This window comes from Xenopus laevis, chromosome 9_10L, assembly GCF_017654675.1.
Source record: "Xenopus laevis strain J_2021 chromosome 9_10L, Xenopus_laevis_v10.1, whole genome shotgun sequence".
In the NCBI taxonomy this organism is placed as follows: Eukaryota; Metazoa; Chordata; class Amphibia; order Anura; family Pipidae; genus Xenopus; species Xenopus laevis.
The window spans coordinates 136,814,452-136,824,820 of record NC_054387.1 but is presented as its reverse complement, the minus strand read 5'-3'; the positions used below and the strand labels follow the sequence as shown (position 1 = coordinate 136,824,820).

At 41.2% G+C, this 10,369-nt stretch overlaps 1 long non-coding RNA gene across 1 annotated transcript; it reads right to left on the bottom strand.

Annotated features, from left to right (window-relative positions):
* Window positions 1-359: 359 nt before the first annotated feature.
* On the bottom strand, window positions 360-6,431 carry LOC108704748. Its single transcript, XR_001933674.2, has 2 exons — window positions 6,140-6,431; window positions 360-2,372 (listed from the first exon to the last, which is right to left on the bottom strand). It is a non-coding gene; the product is annotated as an uncharacterized LOC108704748 (long non-coding RNA).
* Between the last annotated feature and the right edge of the window lie 3,938 nt (window positions 6,432-10,369).

Genomic DNA, 10,369 nt, shown 5'->3' with positions numbered 1-10,369 from the left:
CCATTTTGGATTTCATGTGGTTGTGTGAACGTTAGATCAAGATGCCTTTGCATTGGTCAGTTCTCTTGCATCTGTAATTGAGTTTTTGATCAGTAGAATTCTCATTGGTGAATTGGTTTCCATGCGTAATTAGGTTTTTAGAGATCCAGGGGGGCAGTGGGTCAGCTTTATGGTTGGGTTTAGTGTTACTATAATGTTACGTGTGATGTAATGGTTGTAAGGCTACACACCGTCACTATCAATACTAAACCAAAGATTTTAACTTGTACATGTACTGTATGTCTGTAAAGGGTTTCATTCACCCAGGCCATGATATACATCATCTAGTGGAGACAAGATTAAAGCAACCGGACTTTCTGGATATTCCTGAAGACAGTTCATCCCCTCATTTTTTTATTTTAAGATTAAAAAATACAGTTTTAGTAAATATGCCTGTACAAGGTTTAAGAACTCTGACATATACACTATAATACATGTCAATATCCACATGTCAGGATGATAAAACTCACAATCACACATTACAATAGATTATAACAGATTCAGAATACTATCAGTTTTCACACTTTTGTTTTTTTTCTAATCATTTGTTTACTTTTCTGAAATCCCAGTGTCTCTTCTGAACAGAAATAATCTAAAATAATCCTGAGGGGAAATCACTCAATATTTGGGGCAATTTTTTACCAAAAGGTGAAAGGTATTCTCCAGCTCTCTATTCACTTGTATGGGATTCTCAGGGTTGCATTTATCAAAAAGTTAATTCTCACGTTCACCCCCTTCATAAATATTTCCCTAAAAACCCATACAAGTGAATGGAGAGCACATACATTGAGAAGGGCTTCTTGTGCTTCTCATGTAGCTGCATTGGGTTTGAGTGAAGGTCCTTGTTGACCACGGTTGTTTCCAGTCCAAGTGAGTGAATGGGCTGGAGATGTGACTATTGTGTGAAGTAGGGAGAAGAGAAACTCTAGGCATGAACTATGAAGGTTTGAAATAAATTCTGTAAGAAATTAAGTTAATTGGGAATATTCCTAAAGATGCTGAGGGTTCCTAGAAGCTTAGGGAATCTTGTATTCAGGTGAGATGTCAGTAAACACCCACAGGTGACAAGTCATTCATTCATTTGTGAAACTGATAAACTCTGTTATTAGAAAATAATCTCAATGGGCTTTTTTTTTGCCTGGAATCTCAAGATCCCTGGACCAAAAATTGTTCCTATGTTTGTCATTGTCATTTGTTTTGCTAATTGCCCCACACCTGGGGTGGAAATACAGACAGACTGACACATGGAAAGTTTATTCACTGTCACTGCAGTCTCTGGACATTTTGTTCTGTTTTCATTGTTTTCTCTTCCATAAAATGTCACTGTCATCAACTAAATCAATTCCAGACTGGGTTACACCAGCTCTCTCAGGTGCATATTTCTTGTATTGTTGCAGCCCCTCTATATTCACTTCAAACTTTTTGTATTCATTGATATGGTTGTCTATTAAATTAAATGAATTGAATTCTTTTCTTGGAAACACAGAGACGCTTTTAGGTAAATACTTAGGGACCACCATATGGGGGTTACCATGACATGGCTATGGGGTTTGTCAATCTTATGATCATAACTTTGTAAATTAAGAACTCCTGTTAGTAAATACAAGCACTTGCACAGATACTAAATGACTAGTGAAAAGGGCATTGGGGAATGTGCATTGATGAACCCCCTCTCTTGTAGCTAATTTGGCCAGATCAGTGACACTCCCATTGTACTTATGTATTTTACTCAGCGTTGGAGTCTTCCCACAATTCCCCTATTTTTGCCCAATCACTGTGAGCAGTGTCATTTACTTGTGGCAATTACAGTCTTAGCTAAGGACAAGGGATTTTCTGTGAGATTTGATACCGTCAGTATGTGAATGACAAATCTCCCAGTGGGTCATTGTACAATAAATGATAAATGTTGATCTCTGTAGTTTCCCTGTGGACCTCTCTGCAGTCTTTGCACAATGAGCCTGAATCAGTAGCATCTCCCCATTCCACACAACAATATCATGAATGAGGCCACTGATGAGTGTTGTTCTGCCTGATCCTGTTTCTCCCACCGTCACAATCACCATATTAGCACTGATGGGGTTTCACTTCTAAACTGCCTTTTCTTAAAACTGCCACATGAGTCTTTGTTACATCCAAACTGTCAACAGAGCCATGGATCATGCATTTCCCTAAAATTTCGCGGATGAATTCTGTACTTGGTGAACAAAGTTTTCCTGCCACACTCCCTTCTCTATTACTGAGTTGTTTTTCATCTCCACATGATGTTTTTTCTTGATAACATCCATTAGTTCTATAAGGTCCCATAACTACTGATGCTCCATGTTGTTCATCATCTGTAGGAAGTCAATGAGAACATGACCAGGTTAAGATCTACAGACAAATCTCATATCAAGCATAGTCATAGTCAAAATATGATCCAAAATCTGGAAAATCTGTGGATATGTTATTCAATTGAATCCTTGCTTGAGAAATACAGATGCACCACATGCAGGATTTGGCTTGAGATTCAGCTCAATCCTTAGGATTTTAGTTTGGTAGAATTGCTAAAGACAGGAGTCACACACACTTTGTTGCAAAGGGGATTGAACCCATCTATTCAGCTAGAGAAAGGGAAAAGAATAGAATTCCAGTGAACCAGACTCACTTTGTTTGGGAGATGGAGTGCTAAAACGACACAATCTCAGTTTGGTAAAAGGATAAAACTCATGTCACTTCAAAGCTCGGCTCAACAGAATTCTACTTCTATGTTTGTGTTATCTCTACTCTGAAGATGTAAATCTTTTGGTTGGTTTGGATCAGGGGTGTCCAAACTTTTTTCACCAAGGGCCATATGCGGTAAAATATACAAACAGCCGGGCCACTCACTGTGGACACGCCCATTTTATGGCCACACCCCCTGATTACTATGTTCATTTTACAATTTTTAAATAAGTAACACACACATACAAACACACAGACAGATACACACACACACACAGTGACACACATACAGATACACACACACACACATACAGTGACACACACACAGTGAAACACATACATATAGTAACACACACAGACACACACACACACACACACAGTGACACACACACACACAATGACATACACACACACACACACACAGTGACACACACACACACAATGACATACACACACACACAGTGACACATACAGACAGACACACAAACATACAGTGACACACACACACACACACAGTGAAACACATACATATAGTAACACACACAGACACACACACACACACAGTGACACACACACACACAATGACATACACACACACACACACACACACACACAGTGACACATACAGACAGACACACAAACATACAGTGACACACACACACACACACACAGTGAAACACATACATATAGTAACACACACAGACACACACACACACACAGTGACACACACACACACAATGACATACACACACACACACACACACAGTGACACATACAGACAGACACACAAACATACAGTGACACACACACACACACACAGTGAAACACATACATATAGTAACACACACAGACACACACACACACACAGTGACACACACACACAATGACATACACACACACACACACACACACAGTGACACATACAGACAGACACACAAACATACAGTGACACACACACACACACACAGTGAAACACATACATATAGTAACACACACAGACACACACACACAGTGACACACACACACACAATGACATACACACACACACACACACAGTGACACATACAGACAGACACACAAACATACAGTGACACACACACACACACACAGTGAAACACATACATATAGTAACACACACAGACACACACACACACACAGTGACACACACACACACAATGACATACACACACACACACACACACACAGTGACACATACAGACAGACACACAAACATACAGTGACACACACACACACACACAGTGAAACACATACATATAGTAACACACACAGACACACACACACACACAGTGACACACACACACACAATGACATACACACACACACACACACACACAGTGACACATACAGACAGACACACAAACATACAGTGACACACACACACACACACAGTGAAACACATACATATAGTAACACACACAGACACACACACACACACAGTGACACACACACACACAATGACATACACACACACACACACACACACAGTGACACATACAGACAGACACACAAACATACAGTGACACACACACACACACACACAGTGAAACACATACATATAGTAACACACACAGACACACACACACAGTGACACACACACACACAATGACATACACACACACACACACACACACACAGTGACACATACAGACAAACACACAAACATACAGTGACACACACACACACACACAGTGAAACACATACATATAGTAACACACACAGACACACACACACACACAGTGACACACACACACACAATGACATACACACACACACACACACACACAGTGACACATACAGACAGACACACAAACATACAGTGACACACACACACACACACAGTGAAACACATACATATAGTAACACACACAGACACACACACACACAGACAGATACACACACACACACACATACACATACAGTGACACACACACACACACAATGACATACACACACACACACACAGTGACACATACAGACAGACACACAAACATACAGTGACACACACACACACACACAGTGAAACACATACATATAGTAACACACACAGACACACACACACACACAGTGACACACACACACACAATGACATACACACACACACACACACAGTGACACACACACACACAATGACATACACACACACACAGTGACACATACAGACAGACACACAAACATACAGTGACACACACACACACACAGTGAAACACATACATATAGTAACACACACAGACACACACACACACACAGTGACACACACACACACAATGACATACACACACACACACACACACAGTGACACATACAGACAGACACACAAACATACAGTGACACACACACACACACACAGTGAAACACATACATATAGTAACACACACAGACACACACACACACACAGTGACACACACACACACAATGACATACACACACACACACACACACAGTGACACATACAGACAGACACACAAACATACAGTGACACACACACACACACACAGTGAAACACATACATATAGTAACACACACAGACACACACACACACACAGTGACACACACACACACAATGACATACACACACACACACACACACACACAGTGACACATACAGACAGACACACAAACATACAGTGACACACACACACACACACACACACAGTGAAACACATACATATAGTAACACACACAGACACACACACACACACAGTGACACACACACACACAATGACATACACACACACACACACACACACACAGTGACACATACAGACAGACACACAAACATACAGTGACACACACACACACACACAGTGAAACACATACATATAGTAACACACACAGACACACACACACACACAGTGACACACACACACACAATGACATACACACACACACACACACACACAGTGACACATACAGACAGACACACAAACATACAGTGACACACACACACACACACAGTGAAACACATACATATAGTAACACACACAGACACACACACACACAGACAGATACACACACACACACACATACACATACAGTGACACACACACACACACAATGACATACACACACACACACACAGTGACACATACAGACAGACACACAAACATACAGTGACACACACACACACACACACAGTGAAACACATACAGACAGATAGACACACACACATACAATGACACACACACACACACAATGACATACACACACACACACACACAGTGAAACACATACAGACAGATATACACACACAGTGGCACACATACAGATAGACACACACACAGTAACTCACACACTCGATCTGTAACTGACTCCCTTGCCCGACTGCAGCCTCACTAAATCCACCCCTCCCCCAAGCCAAGCACCGAACAGTTTTACTCACAGTTCATGAGAACATGCAGGAAATCCAGGCCAGGTTAGGCAGCAGTTGGAGCCATGCTTTCAGTTTGTTTACTGGCTCCCCCTCCCTCCCCGCACTACACTAAACTCCAGTCACGGGGAGGGGAGGGCGGAGTTTAGGACAAGCTTCTGTAGCTTCTGTGAAGCACTGTAGGTTCCGCCCCTCAATGACGCCGTGGTAGGAAACTTTTTTTTTTTATGGATGCTGAGAGGGGGGAGGGAGTTTTGCACGCTGCGGGCCAATTAAAAATGGATATCGGGCCGTATTTGGCCCGCGGGCCGTAGTTTGGACACCCCTGGTTTGGATTCTCCATTGGGACAATATTTTGTGGAGGATTTAGTGTATCATTAATTAGAAACCCTTGGTGGGAACTTTACTCCATTGAATTGAAGTCACAGCATTCATCCCCATGGGAAAGGTGTGATTCTAGAAATGTTTTCTACATCTTTAGTTCTAAATAAAAAAAAACCTGGAACACATTAGAAAGTAATACTTTAAATGCATTCTATCCAGGGTCAGACTGGTCCACTGGGAAACTGGAAGAAATTTCAATGGACCCAAGTCTTGGTGGATCCCATTGTCCAGGGCTCATCCATCTACATAGTGTCAGGGTATGTGCCAGCACTGAAGATGGTCATGGGCAATGTTCCCTCTAAGGTGTGTGCACACACAAATATTGAGGGCAGTGCATACAAACAATTATGGTGCACACAAAATTATTTTACTCAAATAGCCAAGAAGGAATTAGAGGGGACATTGGCCATGGGGTACAGAGTCAAAGGGAAAGGGGTTGAGTGTTGGTGACCAGGGTAGTGGTCATATATAATAACATGAGTGCGGTACCATGTCATTCTATTTTCCATATTTAGTTGCACCTGGGCAAGTTTAAGCATCTTTAGGTCCATATGTGGATCAGTAGCTTTTACAGCAACTAATACCCTTCTGCTTTGTATCTCCAGCCCTAGACAACAAGCAGATTTGCGCAACATTATCAGTGGAGATGAGTTACATATGGTAAAATTATATTCTTACCTGTCCTTCTCTTTAAGATGCGCACTGAATTCATGCAACCTTTATTCTTCATCATGATATAAAGGAATGAAGCTGCAAAGCTGGTCACAATAAAAAAGCCAAGTGCAACAAATAAAATTAAAGAAAACCCTCAGTATCTGCAGGGAGAGTAGAGACATGGGACACATTACAGCCCAATACAAACCTCACACAATCATCTCACAACTATTTATTGGCTGTAGGTACGTTGTTCCTCAGCACTGACTTGTACTTTCCAAGTTGTACTTTTTGTTTTTTTGCCATGTTTTTTTGACTTGTATGGCATTGTGCGTCAAAAAAAATATGATGCGCATTAAAAAAATTTCGCCGCACGACAAAATTTTTTTAGACTTTAATGGGCGTTGGCGACATTTTGCTGGCTTCCAATTTGTGGCAAAATGAAACGGGTCAAATTCGCCCATCCCTAGTGACTATCAGTTTTGTAATAAAATATAAAAGTGCAGTTGGAGCATGAGTTAACAGAGTGATGGGCGAATTTGCGCCGTTTCGCTAAGCTGAAAAAATAGAGAAATTCGCAAAACGGTGAAAAATTCGCAAAACTGTGAAAAATTCGCAAAACGGCGCTGGCGTCGCATTTTTGACGCTGGCGTCTGTTTTTGACGCTAGAGTCCATTTTTTAAATTATATAAAATTCGCCCATCACTAGTTAACAGTTCCTTTTACAGAAGCACCGCATGTCCCTTTGTATGAGTGGCACTTACAGAAAGTACATGGACTTTGTTAAACCCCCCCATCTCAACTGAGACACATCCTTATTAACACACACACAGGAGTGAGGGGACCTAAAATATAATGATGTACAAACTGACCACAATCATATTGAATAACCAACTCAACATTCTCCAACTCACTCCAGTATCAGAGTTCTTCTGCCCCCCTACACCCAAGCTGTACCCCCATTTGTCAGTGTTAGAATTATCTGTAACCCTAGTCCCCAGCTATTCAGTTCATTTTTTTCATTTTACTTCCCTGAAACTGGGGAGCCCCTTGCAACATAAATGTTTCTAGTCGGGTACAACTACTTCTTTATAGTGTCCCACTATACAGATTTTCAAAGCATATAACTACACATTCAGACTGATAGACCTTTTCTCACCTGTGAGTTGCACCTTTAGTGTCTCCACAAGAGGTTGGGTGAGGGCCTGATGTTCCACCACACAAGAGATCTCCATCCCCTGACTCTCAGCTGTTGGGAGGAACTGGTAGGAAGACTCCAGAGCAGAACTGTTAATCCTCTTTATCTCTGAGGCTTCCACACGACTTCCACTCACTAACCAACTCACAGCAATGGATTCTGGGTAATACCCCCACACTCTGCACATCAGCGTCTGCTCCTTATTCACATAAAATGGCTCATGACTGATGACCACGGAGGGGGCAATTGGAAGTACAAAGCACATTGTTACTTTACCTATAGTGACCTGACCTGATATCTTTCTGTTATCTGACATAATCTTTCCTTCATGAAGTCCTGCTGATTCCTAATCATTTGACATCCATATTGAGCCTTGTTGATTTCCATTAAATCTCTTATTTTATTTCTTTTTTCCTTTTAATGTCTACAAACTTCAGTCCAATCAAGGAGGGTTTCCCATCACTACCACCTAAAGCTGCTTTGGTTAAAAAATATTAAGTTACATTTCCTCAAATCTCTGCCATATTTAGCAAATTAACAATGAACAAAACCAGGAGTGCCCATACTTTACCCATGCGAGGTCTACTTTCAGTGATGTTGTCCCATTATGATCTACATCCATAAAAGTATTTTTAGCATTCTGTTCTATGAAAAATATTATTGATTTATTAGAAAATGTATATTGCTATATTTAACAAACAACTATTTTTTATGTAACCTTTGTAATAATAAATATCTGAATGAAAACCATGAAATATGAGGGTGATTTAAATAAACTGTTTGTTGACAGTGTCTTGAGGTGTACTGATCACCAGCTAAAGGTCTACTGGTAGATCCCGATCTACCTTTTGGGCACCCCATAACTAAACTAACCATAAAGCTATTGGCCCTCTAGTTCTCTCTAATATAGTTTTTATACAGAAAGACATTCACCGATGAGATTCTTTTGGACAAAACATGATTATAGACGGATGAGAATTAAACAACTGCAGAAAATAATCAGTACCTCCATAGATCAGCTGGAAATCCTCCTGGAGAGGGACAATGAGAGAGAAATGTTGGAGCCGGATAGAGAAGATCTGGTTCCTGTTCTCCTTGGTGGGTACAATGGTCACTGTGCTGGTTGTACTGTGGGTGCCATCTGGGTCTCTCTGGGACTTATTCACAGTAACACCAGGTAATATCTCCCCATCTCTCAGCCATTTAACATCAAGATCCTGGGGGTAGAAGCCAGTGATGGAGGCTCTCAGGACACTCTCCTTATTCTCACTAACAACTTTTTTAGTGATTGTGATCTGTGGGGGGGCTGAAAGAAATGATTTGTATTTAACTGATATAAAAAAAACACATATTCCACTGTCCCCCTACTGTGTATAATTATTAGACTCCAATATGAAATAATACCCTTACTATATAAGAACATTAACTACCGATCACCCCTTAAATAAGACTAAGATTTAACATTTTGTAGGGGATCAGAGAAATCCTTCTCCTGTTTTTCTGTCTGTGACATAATCCAGCCCAGTTAAAGGCTGGAGAGCTGTCCGATTGGTTGGATGCCCCAGTGCATTCTTGGAAGAGAGGGTGTGCCTGACTTTGTAAAGGGTCTCTGACAGAGTTCAACAGGGGTTGTTTGCTGAAAGATCCAGCCAGAACCAGTTTTTGTGAAACTGTCCAAGCTGTGGAAGTAGAGAGAGAGCCTGTTCCCTGCCAAGCTGCTAGAGACTCAGGAGGTGAAAAGTGCCACTTGTAAGATTTATCCTGCTACAGAGCTGCCTGTAATCTCTAGTGTGACTGCCTCTGAGAGCACCCAGTGAGTGAGCCACCCAAGGGAGGATACTGGCATGGATACAAGTGTGGGGCCCCAATTTGAATAGGTCTTGTGCATTTACCTTCTACGTGGGAGTGGCTGCTAAGTTCCAAAGGGAGAGGTAATTTTGGGAAAGGTAGTGCTACCTGTGTATAAGAGCTCTGGGGAAGGGACATTCTATTTTAACTGAATTTGT